This window comes from Lynx rufus, unplaced genomic scaffold (genome assembly GCF_022079265.1).
Source record: "Lynx rufus isolate CCGP_SWC_20201006 ecotype Redwood Valley unplaced genomic scaffold, mLynRuf1.p SCAF_18, whole genome shotgun sequence".
Classification (NCBI taxonomy): Eukaryota; Metazoa; Chordata; class Mammalia; order Carnivora; family Felidae; genus Lynx; species Lynx rufus.
In genome coordinates this window covers 23892714-23903602 of record NW_025814832.1, presented here as the reverse complement: position 1 = coordinate 23903602, position 10889 = coordinate 23892714, and positions in this window count along the sequence as shown.

Below are 10889 nucleotides of genomic sequence, written 5' to 3'. Positions count from 1 at the left end.
CTCTGCCACCGTCTCCTGTCTGGTTCCTTCAAAGCCTCCAACAACAGCCACTACCTGAACCCCCACTGCCCTCTCCATCGCTCTTTTCGGCTCCGGACCTTTTGCTTTTGTTTTGTTCTGACCAAACTTTGTGGAATCCGGATTTGGAAAATCGCTATTAGGCCGTAGTGAATCAAAACCAAAACCAAGGAAAGTGTCTTTTCGCTGTGAGCTCCAGATAATCGGGAGCGAAGTTGTTGATTTCCTGTTCACTTTGTCTGCTGGAGGGGCCTGGTTAGGTGCACTTCTGGGCGGGAGAGCAAAGGAATTCGATCATGCCTCACAGTTATTCACCAAAAAATAAGAAGGATCTAGGTCTAAGAGGCGCTGGAGGGCTAAGATGAGCTCAGGCGCAGTCAGGGCTCGGGTGCAGAACTGAGGCTCAGCCAGCAGACCCAGGCTGGGGCTTGGTGCACTGGCGGCCCCTTCCTCCCACAGACACACACAGGTGCGCCCTGTGTGACCCGCGGGCTCCACGCCCACCCCCCACTTCCAAGGAAAGGCCCCAAAACATTACTGGGGACTTCTTTTTTTAAGTGATTTTTAAAAAAAAATGGGGACATCTGGTTGGCTCAGTCTGTACAGCAGGTGACTCTCGATCTCAGGATTGTGAGTTCAAGCCCCACATTGGGTGTAGAGATTATTTTAAAAAGAAAGAAGGAGGGAAGGAAGAAGGAAAGAAAGGAAGGAGGAAAGAAAGAAAGAAAGAAAAGAAAGAAAGAAAAGAAAGAAGGAAGGAAGGAAGGAAGGAAGGAAGGAAGGAAAGAAAGAAAGGAAAAGAAAATTCAAAATAAAGTTATAAACAAATGGAAGGGGCAGGGAAAATACTATGGTCTACAGTTCGCAATTTTTTTGAAAGGCTAACTCTGAGGCAGGCAGTCCTACTCTGCCCCAGCCAGTGGGGGATGGGAGCCTCTGTGCCCTCTGGCTCCTTCCCTGCACCAAGGAGGAGGAAGGCGGGGCTCTCATTAACAGCTGGAGGACAGGAAGTAGCTTGTTTCCATGCCCATATTCATATTCCAGGATATGCATGAGGAGGCCCCTCCGGCGGCTCCCTCCTTATTACATGCCCGAACTCCCCCATTTTGCTCTTTATCATGCTATATTTTTAATAAAAATACTGTGATGGCAGCTCCTGGCAGTCACCCCTGCTATGAGGATTTGCCTCCGGGAGCTGTTAGCGAAGGGCGGAGGGCAGGACTGAGGGGCCAGCAGTTTCCACACCATTCCAGACTGTTATTACCCGCCCCCTTGCCCCCTCCCCCAGAAGCCTGCAGTGGGGGCAGGTCACTGTGCTGGCTCCCTGCTCATTGCTGACCTGGGTCTCGGGATTCCCTGGGCCAAGGAGAGGGGATGGGACCATTTTAGTCTTAGACGCTGGAAAATCTGAAGAGGCCACGGCTGCAGAACAGATGTATCTGTGCACACACAAGTTTTGCACATACTTTTCAAGGGCTTTGTAGCTGCCCCCTCCCCCCCCCAACTGGTACCCAGAACCCAGGCCATGGATCCCAGTTTAAAACATAAAATTCTCTGCATGGGACTGGACTGACACCTCAAATACGTTCCCATAAATGCCAACTAGCCTTTTCCTTCGAGATTGCTGGCCCCAAAGGAGCCAACTTTCAATGCCCAACACAGATACCCACCAACAGGGGAGCTGCTGCCGACAGGCACCCTTCTCATACACTGGTTGAGCTCATAATGGTCACTCCGTGAGTAAAGGCCATTGAGGCGGGGTTTCTTTTCACCCTCAAGTGTCCAAATCCTCTCCCCAAAGCACGTCGATCTCCAGGTTATTCAGAAAATTGAAAATGTAGATGATCAAGCTGCAGGATTTAGGGGTAACTTTTCCCTACTCTTGTCCCTTCTTGAAGATACAGCAGAGTTCTAGCATAACTGGAGGGGACTGCACATGGGATGTTGAGAGGAGGCAGTGTAGACACAGATGCAGAACCCAGGATCCTCAAAGAAACCGAAATTGAGACCCCCTTCCATTTAGTTAGAGTTGCAAGGAGAATAAATATTCCTGGGCCTTCTTCCTCCGTCTCCCTTCCTAGGTAGGGTTCAATATGTTGGCGGGGTGGGTTTCAGAGCAGGCAGAGGTGCCGGAAGCACCATCCCTGAGACCTAGGCTCGATGTTTTGCCCCCAATTTTTTTTGCCCCGGGCTGGGGGAGCGGCTCCGCGGTGGCTGGCGGGTGAGGCTGAGGCCGCCGCCGACCTCTAGGCGGCGCCCTGGCGTTGAGTCCTCACGCAGCTCTGTGTCCCGCGTTGGTGAAGGGGCCGGTTCCTGCAGACGCACTGGGCTTGGCCTGGAGCCGGCCGCCGGCGCGTCGCCTTTGGCGCCCTCTGCCAAGCAAGAGAAACACGATGAAACGAGTGAGGGCTGGGAAAGGAATCGGCAGCTAATGGTGGCTTCATCCGCTCCCCACCCCCTACCCTCCTTCCCGACTCTAGGGAGCCTTCCACAGCCCAGTCTCCTTTGATCTCCCCAGAAGCCTGCTCAAGGGCAGCGCCGGAATCCTGAACCCCTCCCCGCAACTTGCAAAGGAAGACACTGAGGCCCGAAGAAATTAAGTCATTAGCCCAAGATCAGAGCAGCTATAAAATGGTGAGGCAGGCCTGGAGGACAAGTCCTTTACTCCAAGTGAAATGCTCTTACCCCAAAATAGGACGACCCCAGCAAAAAATGTCTGTCTTGTGAGCAAAATTCATTTCAGGAAAGGCAGCCTTTGGGGGGGTTGGAATTAAGATTTGGGGGAGCACGTAAGGGAAGTGGAAGCGAATATAGGAGAGTCTCAGCTAAGATTGGGAGACAAGACGAGTGCAGCCCCCTCCCTTCCAAGACATGGTCAGTTCAAAGCTTACAACCTCCCCAGATGTGTGTCATCGAAGGCAAGTGCCCGAGGCCTTCAAACACCCAGGTGAAAACGACCCACAGGACGGGGGGACACTGTGAAGTTTGAATACTTTGTAAAAGAGGCCCTGATGACAAGAGAAGGTGTTGGACACAGGACTGCCCCATAAACCCAAAAGAGAAAGGCCTTTAGGGCAGGCAGTCAGGTCACTTTCCTTGGCTCAAATGGCCTGTCGGATTCCAGGAAAAGGAAACCTTGCTCGGGACACAGTCCCTTTGAGTCTAAGCTCAGAGACACCCCCCCCCCCCAGAACCCGAGAAGCACGGGGTAGGAGAAACGGGGGTCCCTCTTCCCCTCCTGCCAAGGTAGAGACGCCATTTTACACTGCGGGGGCCCACTTGGAGACATCTCTCCGAAGTTCCTTGTAGGACAGAGATCCCAGAGAATCCCCTGGGGGAAAGGCAGGGAAGCAGAGGGGCGAGGGGGGGCTGCGGGGCTGGGGCAGCAAAGGGCACGCGCCCACCGTGCGGCAGACTAGCCCCACCCCCCCACCCCGCCCGGGTCTGCAGCCCCGCGAGACGCACCTTCCCTGCATGGCAGGGGCTCCCGTGGACGCCTAATTACCGAGAGCACATCTGGAGCAGCTGCGCCCTAGCTGGCCTCGGGCACATTATTCTGCTCCAAACCCTATTTTCATTCCCGAGGCTGAATCATAAAAGACTCTAGAGGCAGGATAAATTCGGGTCTGTGTGTGTCAGCATTCTTACGTGCGTGTGTGTGTGCGCGCGCGCGCGCCCGCGTGCGCGCGCGCGAGTATGTGAGCGTCCGGGAAGCGTCTGTGCGTCTCGCTGTGATTTTGCCCAATCGATTCGCAAAAGTTAGGGGGAGAAATGGTGCAACATCAGGCGAATTCAACTGCGAACATACTGTCGGCCTCATTATCCGCCCATTTCCAGGGAAAGCATTTGGGGCTGGGAATTAGCCAGTTAATTGCATCACTTCTTTTGTTCACTTTAGGGCAGGAGAAACTATCTGCTTTCTATTAAAACATTCCATATTTCAAAAACTTTAAGATCTTCTCATTGTCAATTTTCTTTATTTCCATCCCCATTACACCACTTGAACATTCAGATATGCCAGTATGGCATCAACATTCTCTCTCTCTCTCTCTCTCTCTCACACACACACACACACACACACACACACACACTTACACAGGGTTTATGCTGGGAAAAGTCACCCAGTTTCTGCATCTGCAAAATCTGGATGTCTTAACTCTTAGGGTTGTTGTACGGATTAATTACTGTACAAAGTGTCTAGGATTTAGCACAACGCTTGGTGAACAGAGAGTATTTAGTAAATAATAACTATTAATAACAAGGAAGGGGAGGGGGAAAAGAGGTGGAGGAGGAGGAGGGAAGGGGGGAGGGAGGAGGAAGCCTGCTTTGTTCTCAGAGAACCAGTCTAGGTTGGAGGGTATGTTCTCAGCCTGTATATGTATAATGTATTCTTTTGACTTAAAGCAATGTCCATAAAAGCGAGGCCCCTTGAACCCCTTGGCCTGTAACTACCTCTTCAATAAGGAACAGAGAATTGGGGCAATTATCTGGCTCATTTCAGGTTCAAACTCCCTTTAGCCTGAAGTAGCTGGATCTGGTGGGGGAAAGGTCTGGGGAGTGGTGGCATATTCTCATTCAGCTTCTCAATAAGCCTTTTCCCTTTGCTGGAGTTGTTGAACAAGATCCCTGCCTCAGAGAATGGGTGGAAAAGAAATAGGGGGCCCAGAAAGATGGAATTAAAGCAGAACATCTGAGAAATACTTCAGAAAAACCACGGCGTGCTCATTTCCTGGGCATTTCCTACTCATTTCCTTGGAGTTTCTCCATGTTATTGGCCTCAGAGACTCCCTAAACAAATCACAGAGCTTTGCCTGGTGGGAACCTTCATTTCACATTCCACGGATAGCTCCTGAGTGCCTACTGTGTGCCCAGCGCTGGGCTAAGCTCTGGGGCTCCAGCGGGAGCTGCACTCCACCAGTTAGCAGTGCTGAGTTGCAGGCAGTGAGAGGTCTCTGCTCCCAGAAACTAGTCCAGGGATCTAGGGAGGGTAAGACCCTGCTGGGCAGGAACTTCTGGCCAATGACTGCATTGCCTTTTCAGGGCCAAAGTTCTGGTGCAGGGGCGGAGCCAGATGGTCTGAGGGCACCCCCCCCTCCCATTGTCTGTGGGAAAGAGGCCAACTCCACGGTGGGGATGGCCTTGTGGGGGGAGGGGTGGGGCACAGGGAATTGAGAAGGGGTGAAGAGATGGCTAGAGGCTCCTGACCCTCAGTTGGAAGTTCCTGAGAACACCAATTAGCTTTTTTTTTTTAATTAGTAAAGTAGGAAACAAATGGGCATATATTTCTTCTGCTCTGATTAAAAGCATTTAGGTCAGGTGTTCCCAGCCTGAATTATTCAGTTTAAGTTGTCCCAAGCAGAAAATTGTTTATTTTTTTCTTTTTATTTTCAGGCAGGGGTCTGAATACTATCAGCCAGCCATTGGCTTCTGTGTGACAGCCCAGAACGGTGGGGGCTGCTAGGTGATGGTTGTGTCAGCCCAGAGAGAGGCAACTGGCAATGGGTTGAGGTCTTTCCTTCCCCAGGTCACATTGACTTGAAATGTGTAGGCAATTGAGGATGAGCCAGGAGGGTAGGGCAGTGTGTGAGTGTGTGTAGGGTGTAATAAGCCAGACAATTTCCTGTTCCCTTAATTTGTCTGAACACAGTGCTGAAAGAAGGAAGTTAGTTCACTTCTCAGACCCCAATGAAACCTGACTTTTTTTCGGGGAGATCAATTCACAGGAGTGGGGAGAAATGCCAGGAAGGTTTTACTGGGCCGTGGACGACAAAGAGTCTAAAGAAGCCAAAACTTGGGGTGAAACTCGGGGGTCCCCCAGGCTCGTCAGGGGCTACCTGATAATGTGTGGCTCCTACCAACAAGATAACAAAAATATTTGGGAGCAAATCCTTCCCTTTTCCACCCAGAATTCATTATCGCCGGACTCTAACCTTGGCTAAGCCCTCAGGCCCACGGAGAACTGGGGTCTCCGAAGAAACTGAATAAGCAGATCAATAAGGGACACAAAAGAACATTACACTGCCCGATCTCCATTTGTTTGGCTCACAGACAGCATTATCTAGAGGGTTGTCGCCAGACAGCCTTCCCCTCTCCAGGAGTTTCATTACTTTTTTTTTGTTCCCTGATATGTTTTTTTATTCCTCAAGTCCCACTTCCTTCTGGCAGCTGGTCCCACCCTGGGCCAGCCCAAGATCAGCTTCTCGCAGCAAACCTCTTCCCATTTTCTTGAGCCCCCCCCCCCCTGCTCTGGGAAACAGAGAAAGACTGACTCCCACTGGGAACCCAGCCCCTATGGTAGTGGTGGGGAGAGGGACACTGCCGGATGGGTGTTTTTAAAGATAAAGGATAACCTGGTAAACACCAAAGTATCAGCTACAGGCAAAAAAAGTGAAGACCTATATTAACTGACCATATTTGGTCTCAGCATTTTCCAGACACCAGCTTCTTTGATCAGTCCAAATAGGAGTCCTTAACCTGGGGTCCAAGGGGTCTGAAATCCTCTGAAATTGTGGGATTTGGTGAGTATTACGTAAGTACTTCCCCCCCCCCTTAGGGAGGAGGGAACCAATAGCTTTCATCAGATTTTAAAGTATCAATGAGTGAACCCCAAAATGTTAAGAATCCTTTATCCACCATTCACAAACAAATACTTCCAATGTGATGCAGAGGGAGGCAGTGAAATAGATTTGGGTACCTGACAGGATAAAGTAAAAGAGAGGACAATTTTAAGTGTGTCACAAGGTCGGGTGGATACTGTCATCTGGCCTTCCCCGGAACCACGGGCACCTGCTCACAGGTGCTAAGGACTCCAGGACCAAGACCGGTGGCCCACAAACCCATCCTGACCTCCTTGCACCCTTGCCCACACACAGAACGAGTGTGCAAGGTCTCTGTGTCTCTAACCAAAATGATATGGAGCTTTTCTCCACTGGGGCCTGGATCTTCTACAGCCTGAGTTGGTCCTTCTCTTGTCCTGAGTTGGTCCATACCAAAAAGGAGCGGAAAGTTTCAGGATCCGTTCCCCAGCCCCACTGAGAAATGCCCTCGCTCTTGGGGAAGGTGCTTCGGACACTTCCCTGGATATTTCGCAGGCCTGAGGTGCCTTGCCTGCGACCCGAGAACCTAGACCGACGTCCAGGCCCTCTGTCATGACCTTAAAATTCTCTTGGTCTCAGGTTGGGCGCGGAAAGGGGAGCAAGAGACAGCTGAACAGGTAGGCAGACGGAAGCAGACACAAAGAAAGGGACCCATGAAGGCAGCCAGAGAGAATGACAAAGAGCGAACCGAAACAGCCAGACAGGAGCTGGAAGCCGGAGCGCGGGGGCAGGTGGAGCCGGCAAAACCCGTGTGCTGAGAAGGGCCCACAGGGGCCGCGGAGGCAGCCAGGCGCGTCTCCTTTACCCGTCCTTACCGGGAGGTTAATGACTTTGTGAGCGCCCCCTCGTTCCAAACTGCCCATTTAGAACTCCTCGGTCTCCTTAAGACTCTCTGATTAATTAGCAGGTTCGGGAGGATAGAGGTGGCCCTGGTGGGGTTTCGCTGGATCTTTGGTTAATTGTGGGGAGGAAGGGCGCATCCGGGAGGGGAAATCCAGGGCGGGAAAAGAGGGCAAGAGGTGCTGGCGCCGGCAACCGGAGCGAGCAAATGAACTGTTCGTGCGCCGGGTAGCCGAGCCTAGGACCCACTCGCCCCCTCTCCCCCGCCCCGGAGCAGAACAGCGAGAAGATGCTCCCTTGGCAAAGGCGGCCCGTCCCAGCCTCTGCCGGGCCCCCGCGCCCAGATCCCGCTTGGGGCGAGGTGCTGGGTCAGCGATTACAGCCGCTCCCTGCGCCTCCGGTGGCTGGACAGAACCCCCCACCCCATCTCATGTCTTCCATTGGACAGCCGAGGCTGTGAGTCCACAGGCCCTTGGCGTTGCCGCGTCCGAGGGGGCACCTGTGTAACTGCGACCTCCCTTCGCCCCTTTATTGCCGCTTCCAGCCGCCTCGGCGGATTTGAAAGCCTCCTTTTCTAATCCCTCTGTCACGTTCCCGCCTCAGGAGGGCCGGGGCTCAGAGCTTGGCCCTCCCAGGCTTCCAGATTCACCCCTGCGGCGCCAGCCTGCGGCTGGGCTGTCGGCGGCTGGGGCTGGAGGCGCGCAGAGTCTCTGCGGCTAGGCTCCCCCCGCCTCCCTGCCCGGCGACCTCCCGGCCCTCCTGCCCGCAGCGGGGAGGCAGTCGCCGAGCTGGCCGGCGGCTGGCACTGAGACCGTCGCTCCGCGCCCGGCCAGGAGACAAAGGTGATCCCCAACTGAGCACCGCGGGGTGCGTGCGGCAGGGGACTGCTGCGCCGGTCCAGCGCCAGGGAACCCTGTACAGATCTTGGGTACGTTCCGCGCAGTTCCAAGCATGTCTGGAGTTGGGGGATCGATGGGGTGCAGCGGTCTGGAGCCCCTCTCATGGAGGGCGACCATCCCAATCCCCAGGAGACCTGGTTCCACAGCGGTGGGCAATGACGCGGTCTCTCCCAGGAGCTTGCACGAGTCGCAAGGCAGGGACATCGCAGACCGCAGGAGGAGCCGCGCAGGGAGAAGGTTGCTGCGAGGCGCTTCCTTCCCTCGGCTTCACCTCCCAGCCCAGGAGGTCCCCGGCCAAGGAGCTCACCGACTGGGGAAGAGGTAAGAGGCTTAAGGAGTAGAAATCTGGCCCCTCTCCTTTTTTGTTCTTTTAAAGGATGAGGTCTCTGGGTATTGACTTCTTTTGCCATAAAAGAGTTTCGGGCAATTTGACTAGTCCTGGCGAGTTTTGGGCTGAAACGTGGGTCCTGATTCATGGTTTAAAAAAAAAAAAATTGTTGGATGGTGGAGGTTCAGGAGTTCATGGTTATTTTTCTCGTTATTATCCGTTAATATCCAGGTTATTTTAGACTAAGTCCTCTCTTCCACTTCAGCCGAGATTCAGCCTTGAACAGCTGCCCCAGGGAGTAAGCAGAGGGCTGAGAAGGAGGGCAACTCAGAGCCGCCCCAATGGGTGATGGGAGGGGAATGGGGGCGCTTTGGCCTTAATTATCCCCGCAAGGAAAGTCTGTTGTTTCTATAACTGGGGCTAAGAGGGGGCGGGCAGGGTGGGTAGAGTGCGGATGGGAAAGTGGGCTGAGAATGGCCCCAGCGGCCCTTCCTGAGGAAGAAAGAGTTGAGATTGGGGCAACTTCTAGGCCCTAGTGGCTTTTGCCCTTTGCTTTCCAGACAGTGGTGGAGAGAAGAAGGCAGCCTGGGTGCTTTTGCAGGTGAAAGTCAACCTGGGAAGCACCAAGGTACCAGCTCAAGGGGAAAAAAACTAAACACCTGCATTAATGACCATAGTTGGTCTCAACATTTTCCAGACACGAATTCCTCCGATCAATCCAAATAGGAATTCTTAACCTGACGTCCAAAGAGTCTGAAATCCTTGGAAATTGGGGGATTTCATGGCTCTACAAGAAAGCCCTAGCCATTTCTGAGGAAGGGAGGAAGCAAGGGGAACACGGGAACAGGAGGGGAGTGACCACAAACCCTGCAGTCTAGTTCCCTAGCGACTGAGCCCTGAAACCCCAAATCTGAAACCTCAAGCTGATCCCATGTACGCATTGCCAAACTGAAGAGCGGAAAGTTGCAAATCAACCAAGGAGAAAAGTTTCCACCACTGTTTTCAGGAGGGTCTGGATGTCTAAGTAGATTACGAATCTGGATGTTTTCAGAGATTTTTTTTTTTCCTTTCCAGCTATTCCTGATTTTTGAGTGGGCTCTGGGGCTCATGGGGCAGCCAGGCAGGAGAGAGATCTGGACCTCCAGTCTCCTGATCTCACCTCCACCTTATGAACAGCCCAGGGTCCCCTGCAGGCCAGGTCAGGACCAAGCCTGCCCTCGCCAAGGCTCTATTGGTGGCAGGCCTTGCCCCAACCCCCTTGGCCCTGAGGACTCACTTCTCTGTGAGCCCAGACCTGCTGCCCAAACTGCACATCCGGCCACCCAAATAATGACAGCATTTTTAATTCTTCCTGTTTTTGAAAACTGCAGATGTCCCACATCCTCAGTTCCTCTTAAGGAAGATGGTACCATTGGATCTTGGGGTGTGGGGGACTGTGGAATCAACCTCTAAGCATTGGAGAGCAGGGCCTACTATAATGACTTGTCACCTCCAATCACAGTGCTGCCCAGATGGGTCAAACATTCCCCCTTTATTTCTCTCCATCCCTACCCTCCAAGCCCAGAAAAAAAAAAAAAAAAGTCATGGATTTTTCTGTCTTTCTGTGTTGGGGGAGAAAGAGAAGACAAAACCCAAGAGTCAGAGGGCAAGCCCTGAGGGAGGAGAAAAATGAGGGCGATGATTCCAGGAGATTAAAATAAGCGACCCCCCTCTTCCTAAACCAAGAGCCTCTGAAGCCTGATGTTTGTTTTAATCAGGCCAGGAAGAGAAGTTGGAGGCAGGGTGGGTGGGAGACGAAGTGCCCAGCCTAACAGATACTCCAGTCATGGGGGCTGTGGCTTCTGAGGCTTCTGAGAAGGCAAAACTGACAACCAGCTGCTTGGGATGGTCTGGGCCTCCCAAATCACAGTGTGGAAGAGTAGAGGGCTCTCCTTGAGGGCCTCTGAGGTCTCCTACAGTGCCTTGCCTGGGGCTAGTAAAGCCTTTCCTTGCATTTCTTCTGGGGCAGTGTGCAAATATATGTGTGTGTTGGGCCTGCGGGTGCGGTGGTTCTAAACCATGGCGGGGGTGGGGAGCAACTCACCTCCTGGGGAGTCTATGGTGATATGGTTGGGAGTGGAAGGAAGTGTCATCCTTTCTGGGCTGGGGGACTGAGGAGGCCTCTTTGGCACTTGAAGCCAAGTGCTCCAGACCCCAGGGAAAGGGAGG